At 37.7% G+C, this 10,899-nt stretch overlaps 1 pseudogene; it reads left to right on the forward strand.

Moving 5' to 3' along the window:
* Positions 1-2,121: 2,121 nt before the first annotated feature.
* LOC141570439 (cytochrome c oxidase subunit 6C-like) lies at positions 2,122-2,380 on the forward strand (annotated as a pseudogene).
* Positions 2,381-10,899: the final 8,519 nt, after the last annotated feature.

Consider the following 10,899-nt stretch of genomic DNA (forward strand, 5'->3'; position numbering starts at 1 on the left):
CAGTAAAGAACACACTAAAAGGGAGAACATCACTCCCAATCTTAGCTCTATATTTGTATATTGGTCTGAAGGGCCATATTAGTTTGCTGGGGTGGCCATAACAACCAAATATCACAGACTGTGTGACTTAACTAGGTGGCCTAAACAGAAAATTTATTTTCTTACAATTCTGGAGGTCAGAAATCTGAGATGAAGGTGTCAGCAGGGTTGGTTTCTTCTGAGGTCTCTCTCTGTGGCTTATAGGTAGTCCTCTTCTGGTCTTCTCACATGGTCTTCCCGTTATGTGTGTCTGTGACCAATTCTCCTCTGTTATAGGACACCAATCTTATTGGATTAAGACCCACCTTAGTGACCTCGTTTTGACTTAACGACTTCTTTAAATAGTCTGTCTCCAAATACAGTTACCGTCTGATGTACTAGGGCTTAGAAATTTTGGAGGGGACACAATTCAACCTATATAAAGGGGGTAGGGGACAACTAGTTTCTCTAAGTAACAGCAAAAAGAACAAAGGACCTCCAGACCCTAGAACAGTGCTGAGGACCGTGCATGCTGAGGCCAAGTTCTGCAGACTGAGAGTCCTGAGAACATTGTTTTTATACCCCAAAGCCCTGCTGCCTCTCTGTCAAATGTCTTGGTCTAGGTCACTGCTACTGGGCATCAGGTAAAGGGAAGGAGAAAAGCTCCAGAGACAGCTCAAAGTGTGTATGGATTTGTCCCTTCACGCCAGGTATGTGATAGGCACTCTGGATTTAGCAGTGAACAAACTGAGAAGGAACTTGCAAAGTTATATTCTTGTGGGGAAACAAAACCTACATGAAAACAAGGTAATTTAGCGTTATGATAAGCACTTTGTAGTAGTAGAGAAGAGGATGTTTGAATGGGCTCCAGTTTAGTGACGGAAAGACAGAAACACATTTTCTGAGAATTGAATGACAAGAAGAGCTATTCATGGAAGAGGGTCTTCATTCATTCATTCATTATGTACTCACCTATGTTTAATTTAATTTAATTTTCCATCTTACTAAAAATTATTTTAGACAGCACTTCAAAATACATTGTGAAATATGTATATATATACATATATATAGATATATATAGATAGATATGTATATGTGTGTGTGTTTCTGTATATATAACCATATATATATATATATATATATATATATATATATATATATATATATATATATATATATATACATACACACACACACACAGGAACACACACACACACACACACACACACACACACATACATATCTCCCCAATTTTTACTCTTCCCGGCATCTACACTCTTTGCGATATGATTTTTGTAGTTCCTCCTATGAAGGAGTAGAGTCTATTTCCCCTTTGAATTTGGCTGGCCTTGTGAGTTGTTTTGTCAATAGAATGCTGCAAAAACAATGTAGCAGTTTTAAGCCTAGACCTCAAAAGTAATTGCGGAATTCTGCATTCTGTCTTCGTACTCATCATGCAAGTAAACTTGGCCTGGTACCTCAGCCAGTAACCAGCCAAGTATCAGACAAGTATGTAAGTTATCCTAGATAAGCCAGCTCTTACATAACATTCTAGTTGACCTCAGATTCATGTACAAATTTGTTGAGAACAACCAATTCTCACCCAGACTAGAAGGACCATCAAATGACCTATAGACTATTAAGAAATCTGAAATGCTTATTGTTTTAAGCCACTGAGGTTTGGTGGTTGTTATGCAGCAACAGCTCACTGATACATATGATAAAATTACCTTCAAGAATAAAATTAGAGATTCAGTGCAATCCCAATCAAAATCTCAGCAAGTTATTTTGTGGTTATCCACAAACTGATTCTAAAGTTTACGTGGTTAGACAAAAGGTCCAGAAGACTCAAGACAATATTGAAGAAGAAGAACAAAGCTGGAGGATTGATGCTATGTGACATCAAGACTTGTCAAACTACATGAACAAAAACAATGTAGTATTGATAAATATAGACAAATTGATCAATGGAACAGAATGGAGAGCCCAGAAATAGACCTACATAAATATAGTCTATTGATCTTTGGCAAAAGACCAAAGGCAATACAATAGAGCAAAAGCAGTCTTTCAATAAATGATACAGGTCCATTTCTCCACCCGGAAGGACATTGGTATTAAGGAAGAAAATAGCTACCATGTCTTCCAGTGCTTTGGCGAAACCTCAGATGCATGGCCTTCTGGCCAAGCGCCTGCGATTTCATATTGTTGGAGCAGTCCTGTTTCTCTGGGGGCTGCAGCTTTCTATAAGTTTGCTGTGGTTGAACCAAGGAAGAAGGCATATGCAGATTTCTATAGAATTTATGATTCCATGAAAGATTTTGAGGAGATGAGAAAGGCTGGTATCCTTCAGAGTGCAAAGTGATTTTGGAGTGTAAAGAATTTCTTTGAGTTGACTTCCATGGGAGTTTGTCACTGACCTGTGTTCCTGAACTATGAAACATGGGTATTTGGGCTTAGGGATAGTTTCTCTTGATAAATAAACAAATGTAGTAGACAGTAAAAAATAATAATAAATACATACGTACATACATACATACATACATACATATATACATAAATGATACAAAAGTAGTCTTTCATGAAATAGTGCCAGAAAAATGGGGTATCCACTTGCAAAAAGATGAATCTAGACACAAACCTTATACCCTTCACAAAAATCCACTTAAAATAGTCATAGACCTAAAAATAAAACAAAAGAAGATAACATAGGAGAAAACCTATATGACCTTGCATATGGCAATGACTTTGTAGATACAATACCAGGTACAATCCATGAAAAAAATAATTGAAAAGTTGAACTTAATCTTTTAATTAAAATGAGAAACTTCTGCTCTGCAAAAGACAATGTCATAGAATGAGAAGACAAGCCAAAAATAGAGAGAAAATATTTGCAAAGGACACGTCTGATAAAGGACTATTATTGAAAACATACAAAGAACTCTTAAAACTCAATAAAAAAAAAATGAAAAATGTGCCAAAGACCTTAACGGACACCTCACCAAAGAAGATATACAGGCGGCAAATAAGCATATAAAAATATGCTCTACATCAGATGTCATCAGGAAAATACAAATAAAAATAACAATGAGATACCACTACACACCTATTAGAATGACCAAAATCCAGAACACTGAGACCAGCACATGCTGGTGAGGATGTGGAGCAGCAGGAATTTTCATTCATTGCGGATGGGAATGGAAAGTGGTGCAGCCACTTTTGGAAAACACGTATGCAGTTTCTCATTAAACTAAGAATATTCTTACCATACAATCCAGCAGTCATGCTCCTCGATATTTACCCAAAGGAGTGGAAAATTATGGTCACCCGAAAGCTATGCACACGATGTTCATAGCAGTTTTATTCGTAATTGCCTAAACTTGGAAGCAACAAAGGTGTCCTTCAGTAGGTGAGTGGATAAATAAACTATGGTCCATCCAGACGATGGGGTACTATTCAGTGATTTTTTTTTTCAAGTGCTACCAAGCTATGAAGAAACATGGAAGAAACTTAAATGCATATCACTAAGTAAAAGAAGTCAATCTGGAAAGCTACATACTGTATGATTCCAACTATATAATTTTCTGGAAAAGGCAAAACTATGGAGGCAAGTAAAAGCATCAGTGGTCACCAAGGGTTGGGGTAAGGAAGGGATGAGTAGATGGAGCACAGAGGAATCTTAGGGCAGTGAAAATACTCTGTCTGATATCCTGACGATGGATACATGTCACAATGTGCCCAACCCATAGAAGAACATCACCAAGAGTGAACCCTAATGTAAACTGTGGGCTTTGGACGATTACAATGTGTTAATGGAGGTTCATCAATTGTAACAAATGTCCTACTCTGGTGGGGGATATTGACAAACTGGAAGGCAGTGCATGTGTGGGGGCCAGGGGTGTATGGGAAATCTTCGTACCTTCCCCTTAATTTTGCTGTGAGTCTAACACTGCTCAAAAGAAAAAGTCCTCAAATAGAACACGCCCCCCAAATGAAAGTAGAGGAAGAAAAAGTTAAGCTAAATCTAGGAAGCTAAAAGTTAAGCTAATAAAATGTATACCATACAAAATACATGCATTTGTTAGAGGTGGGCAGAATATTTAGTCCTGAGCTTTATAGGAACGAATGGGAGGAGACTAGGCCATTTATTATATAATACATAATATTCACAAGATAAAAGCAAACCAATTGTAACTATGCATTCGATATTCCTAATAAACATTCAAGTGCAGTGATTCTGCATTGGAAATTGAGGAAGGAGGGAAGTAAAATGCAACTCTTTGCGTTTTTACCATAATCCCTTTTTTCAAGAAAGGTTTTGATTACTCCACAGCATTTTCCTACTACTCTTAAACATGTTACCCTTTTATTCCCCTGTCATATTTTTGCTCTGCGTTATTTTTTCTTGCCTTTTCTTATTTCCCTCCATTTCTATTCACTAGTAAAGGGCCAAAAATAGTAGAGCGGCAAGGTCAACACTGGAAGATATCTGCTCAGGATTAATATGGGAGAATAATTCTAATTACAATTTTCGTCTTCTCCAAAATAGATTTAGATGCATAACTTTCATGTCATTTATCATCTAAAACGCTTCAGTAGTTAAGGAATATCCCTATTTCATAAACTTAGCAGAAATGACATTAATTAGCATGAACATATTACTTATTCATCAGTGCATGCACTTGCCAAGAGAAGTTTTTGTATCATAAACAGCCATTATTTACTAGCAAGTTTAGAAATATATTACCAGCATGTTTTCAAAATATCTTTGAATGTATGCTAACGTGTCACTCTGCTTCATTGGCTTCTGAAAGCCTAATCCCCCAAATTTACCTTCAAAAACTTACTGAATTTTAGCTGCAACAGTCAGTTCTTCATTGCAAATCATTTAAAAAATATGTGTTCTTACCTAATGCCAATACCAGCCACAACCGGACAAGATAAGGGTGGCCGGCAGAGTAGTTGTGAGAACATGAAGACAAATGAGCTGTTATGGTGCCAAGAATATAACTTGCTATTGGCCATGTTGATGTCTCTATTCCAGTGTTTCAGTGCTTGGGGCAGGGAGGTACTAACAGCACCCTGAGGACCTGTGAGGAGGCAGCTGGTCAAAAAAAAAAAAAAAATTTGGACATGTACCAATTTCCTATAAATTTTAGTGACATGGAAGATTCTCACAGTTCCACTGTGGAGTGATGACTTGAATAAGAAATTAGATACTAAAGCACACAAATTAAACCATACAAAAAAATGTCCCTTCTTTTCTGAGACATGTATTAAAGCAGGTAATTATTTTTAATGGTCTGTAAAAACAGTGAAAAAGTCTTTGGTTGAGCAGCTGAAAGAAGATGTTTAACTCACTCTTTTTAGCTCTATTTATGTCTCTCTCTTTCCCTCTTTTTTTTTATTTTTTATTACTGTTGCCATTTCAGAGGAGGCACACAGAACATGTACTATGTTAAAAAGTAGTTAATAAAGAGGCTTGTTAAGGGTCTGCTATTGCCCTCCTGTCACCAAGGATACAGGGAAAAGTTGAGATGTTAGAAGAAAAAGCCCAAGCGGTTTAAAGAGTGAGACCCTAAGGGAATAAAACAACCTAATTTCCACACACTCTCATTAAGCTTTAGGTGTGGGCCAGGAAGCTGAGTTCTGAGTTCCTGATGGAGAGAAGACCACAAAGGAAGGAGGAGCAGAAGGAGCGTGTGGTGGGTTAGGCTCTAAGGTGGCCCCAGTGACCTGGGACTTCTGGTAACTACAACCTTATGTTACCCTCTCCCCTTGAGGGAGGTCTGTCCTTACACACATGCTTCTAATGCAGAGACTACAGCATAAGTGATGGAAAGCCATTGCCAATATTAGGCTGCAAAACTGTGGCTCCGCCTTGGGAGCCCTTCCTCCCTCTCTCTCTCTCTGAGCCCTCATTCTGGGAGAAGCAAGCTGCCACGTTGCAAGGAGTCCTATGGAGTAGTCCTCTGTGGGCCCCATATAACAATAAACTGAGGTGTTTGGCAATAGCCAGTGAGCACCTGAGCTCTGCCAACAGCCATGGGACTGAGCTGGAAAGAGGCTCCTCCCCGAGTTGAGCTTGGAGACGACTCCAATCCCTGCTGACATCTTGACTGCAACCTTGTGGGGGACCCTGAGCCAGAGGCTCAAATCTGTGTCTAGATACAGATTTATTATAAGACTTGGCTCACATGGTTACGGAGGCTGACAAGTCCCACCATCTGCTGTGTGCAAGCTGGAGATGCAGGGAAGCATGTGGTATAATTCAGTCAAGTCTGAAGGTTGAGACTCATGGGGCTGATGGGGTGAAGTCCCGTCTGAATCCCAAAGCCCCAGAGCCAGGAGCATCAGCATCCAAGGGCAGGGGGACGTAGACATCTCAGCTCCAGCAAAGAGAGTGAATTCAACTTTACTCTGCTTGTTTGTTCTATCCGGGCCCTTAAGGGCTATTGTGATGCCCCCTCACATTGAAGAGGGTCATATGCTTGGCTCAGTTCACTAGTCTCTTTTAGACACACACTCGCAGACACAACCAGAAATAATGTTTCACCAGCTATCCAAACATCCCTTAGTCAAGTGGAGAATAAAACTAACCGTCAGCGAGTAATATTCCCAGTTAATTATTTGGGGGCAGTAAACAGTGTGCTTAGAATAAAAAGTATTTTTTATTTTGAGGAAATACCTACATATTTACTTTTAGGTTTTAAAAACTACTATCTTTGTAGCTCCAGGCTTGTTTCCGTGCTGCTCTTGGAAGCCCAGGCTGTATCCAACGTTCCCTGCCTTTGTCATACACCACTCATTAGTCTCCATTATCAATCAATTTTTTGAGGGACCTTGATTTGGATTTATAAAATTTATAATTCATTTTATTGTCACCATTAATTAAGTTTGTGTGTGTGGGTGTGTCCATGTGTGGGTTTAATATGCTCTCTCACATTGGCCACTGCCTTGCTTAGAATTCATTTAAGTTTCTCTATCTATCTGTCTGTCTGTCTGTCTGTCTGTCTGTCTGTCTTATATATGTACCACTTAATATGTATAAAGAATAGCTATGTCATTATTTTAGATATAATATATGTTTTATTTATATATATGTATATCTAATACATATTAAGTTTGTGAACTCATCCTAGAAAAAGTGCTACATACCCCAATGCTGAATATCACTACGGTCACCTTCGAAGTACTCCCCTTGGGAAGCTATGCACTGAGGCCAACGCCTAGTCTATCTTTCAAAGCAATTTTGGAACTCTTTTTGTGGAATGGCCATTAGAGCTGTTGTCGTATTACCCTCGATGTCCTGAATGTCATCAAAATGTCTTCCTTTCAATATTTCCTTTATCTTCAGGTAAACAAAGAAGTCATTGAGGGCCAGATTAGGTGAGTAGGGAGGGTGTTCCAATGCAATTATTTGTTTACTGGCTAAAAACTCCCTCACAGACAGTGGTGTGAACTGGTGCATTGTCATGATGCGAGAGCCATGAATTATTGGTGAAACGTTCAGGTCATCTAACTTTCTCACGTAGCCTTTTCAGCACTTTCAAATAGTAAACTTAGTTAACTGTTTGTCCACTTGGTACAAATTCATAATGAATAATCTTTCTGATATCAAACAAGATGCAACATCGTTGCAACAAGTTTGTGAACTTATTTGTCAGATATCATATATGTATATAATAGGTTTTATTACTATTCCATCCATCACAATTGGCATCACCTTCAGGAGATGACTCCATACCTTATTAAATCACAGCTTTTTTTGTTCTTTCCTTGTTCCATTAAGAAGAAATCTGCAGTCTTACTTTCTGCCAATTCCAAATCTAGCTGTATATGGCAGGAAGTTTCTCCACTTTAGAAAAGAAATAAGGACTTGGTATATTTCTGACATTTACTTGAAGAATATGTTTCATTGTTCTCTCAGTGTGTTGGACCATGAGAAAAGGAAACAAGAATAGATTTTCACGTAGTTTTAAGTGAAATAATAGTCAAATAACTATATGGTTCACTGCTTTTTGTTTTTGTCGCTGATGAAAGCAGGATTTCTATGACAAACCAGTTTCTCTCTTCTGTCTTTTATGGTGAGCTCATGTTTCAGTGGGAGGAAGGATGTTTTCTAAAGGCTTTGGGATGCTCTGAATACAGACTTTTCTCAATTTCTTCGGTGCACTTGCTGCTTAGGCAATCCATCCAATTCTGAAATACTCCAAGAAGAAATTTGCCAAATAATTGAGTGAAAAATAATTTAAATCTCGCCATCATAATATCTGGGTATTAGGAATGACGTTTTTGTTGGTGGCTGTAAATTTCACAGTACTTACTGCATTTAATTTCAACAGCTGGTTACAAAAGGATTAATCAGAATTTAAACCAGAATTTAAATATTGGCATTTTTCTCTTAGGTTTTTTTTTGTTGTTTGCTTTTTGTTTTTAAATCCCCATACCCCTCTGGCAATTGTGTTTTCTTTCATGTAGTTTTAGAGTTTGTTTGACACTGGTTTCATAAGACAAGGTGTGTCAATTAAAGGGAAGCTAGTTTGTTATTGTTTTTTTTTCTGAAACAAATGTTTTTGACAGCATGAAATGCAACATCTTCCAACATCTTCAAGGAAGCATCTGGACTATGGTTATAGATGAACATTTCTCATTTCATTGTCTGAGTACAAAGCCATTTATAGGGCAACTTATCACATAAACACCCCTTGGCATCTTATAATAGAAATCAATAACCTAGCAAAAAAGAAGACAGAGTCAATTTAACCATATGCTACACCAGAAAAGAAATAAAAAAGATACCCTGTGAACTTGTTAAAAACTTAATGTATACAATATTTATCTTGCATTAATGCCTGATGTATATATTTAATTTTCATAAGTCTTTGGCAAAAGCAGAGGGACGTATTTTTAATAGGAAGATTAGAAAAAAATTACCATTTTTGGATTTATGAAATATTTTCAGATTTCGTACTGTTTTTTAAATGCACTATCACTCATTAATGAAGAAATGCTTTTGAGACATGAAAGGAAGTGGGGGGGGGGTCCATTTATCAATAAGCACAAGTCTAAGAAGCAGCAGGAAATGATTATTTAGTCTGGAGTGAGGCCCAGGTGAGAAGGTATATGGACAGAGAGGGCAAGCTCATTCTCCTAGAAAGGGAAGGTGTGGGGTAGGCAAGGTGACTGGATCTGGGAGTATTAGTATTGTGGACACTCGGAACCAGAGTAAGTCCTCAACACTGAGAATGGGTGGCGCTGCCCCAGCTGGGCCTGGGTGGTGCCATGTGCCTGCTCAGTATGGTGGCTTAGGCAAAGATGACAACGGTGACCCTGAAACATCAACAGGGACCCCAAGAGGCAGCCATCATTAAGAAAAGAGATATCTACATGGCAAGGAAAGTAATACGCTCGGCCTAGAAGGATGGAATTCAGAGCAGCCAGATTTGCAGAAGACGTATTAAGAGACCTAATATGGCCTTCTTGCCCAGCCTGCTGGGGCAGAAGAGAGAACATGGAGGGAGCTGGGTCCCAGGATTGATTTATGGTAGTGGAAGCACCACAGAGACTGGTGGGTTCTCAGTAGTGTGTTAGGACACTGCTCAGCTTCCAAGTGATAGAATCATGGCTGTTAGTCTTAAAATGTTTCCTTGTCTTCTTCTGTTGGCAGCTACTGTATTTCATTCAACTAAGCTGACATCAGTTATAAGGGAGAGCTTATTTTATTTCCACTAAGAAAGAAAAAACAAAACACTTTCGATTAAATTATGACGCATGCATACCTTTTTATTTTTAGGCTTTTGTAAAAGATTTTTTTATACTTGATTCATTAATTGGCGCACCAGTGTCTCCTTTCCTTGAAATATTTTTTTTATCCCTTCTAGGGATGCGGCCACTTATCCTGCCTTCAGTTGCATGCTTGGTGTGTGCTGGGAGGTCTTTTTGTACATAGCTCAGTAATAAAATTTTAACAAAGCTTTATATTCTCATGGATTCTATTTTAGGTTCCATAAAACTCTTGTTTTATTGCAAGAAAATGTCTGGGTATATATCCAGATGAAACAAAATCATTATCTTGAAGAGATATTTGCACATCCATGTTCATTGCAACATTATTTACAATAGCCAAGAGATTACCAAAATGAACACTAGTCAATTAAATTGACAAACCACTGTGACCAAGTTCAAGCATTTACAGACAATACCAACTAATGCATGGTCAACAACAACTGGAAGAAACTGAGTGCAAGACACATCCCGCTATCAGAGAAATTAGAATGTTAAAAAACATATTTTGGAATTGATGAAACAAGTGGGACCCTAAAATATCTATTGTGTAAAATATATATATATATATATCTCCAGCTCTGATTATGTTTTAAACAACTATTCAAATAATACATTATGCAACAGAAGGGTGTGAATATCAAATAAAGTGAGTTCAGGTGAGATTTGCATTAAGAGGATGGCTAACATGAATTGCTGTGCTATATTTTGTCAGATTTCTCAGTTCCTTATGAAAAATAAGCTTTATTCAAAAGGGCATTTTTGCATAGCTTTTAATTACTTGTATGTGGTGATCTTTATCCGTATTTAGATAAATTGCAAAAGAATGATATTTGAGTTATTCTATTTTTATAATAACAAAATAATATATTTATACAAAAGTTGGAAATGCAACAAAACACAAAAATGAAGTAAAGACAAAACTTACCTTTGATACTACCATCCAATGGTAAAGGTGGCCTCTACCACCCAATGATAAAAGGCATTCAACACATATTTTGCCTAAGACACTTGTTTTCTGTTGCATGGATTTTAATAAATGAAACCTTCTTTCTGCCCCCAGTATGAGTGGTTTTGTAGGAAAAATAAGAATTATCC

Source organism: Rhinolophus sinicus, linkage group LG03 (genome assembly GCF_036562045.2).
Source record: "Rhinolophus sinicus isolate RSC01 linkage group LG03, ASM3656204v1, whole genome shotgun sequence".
NCBI lineage: Eukaryota > Metazoa > Chordata > Mammalia > Chiroptera > Rhinolophidae > Rhinolophus > Rhinolophus sinicus.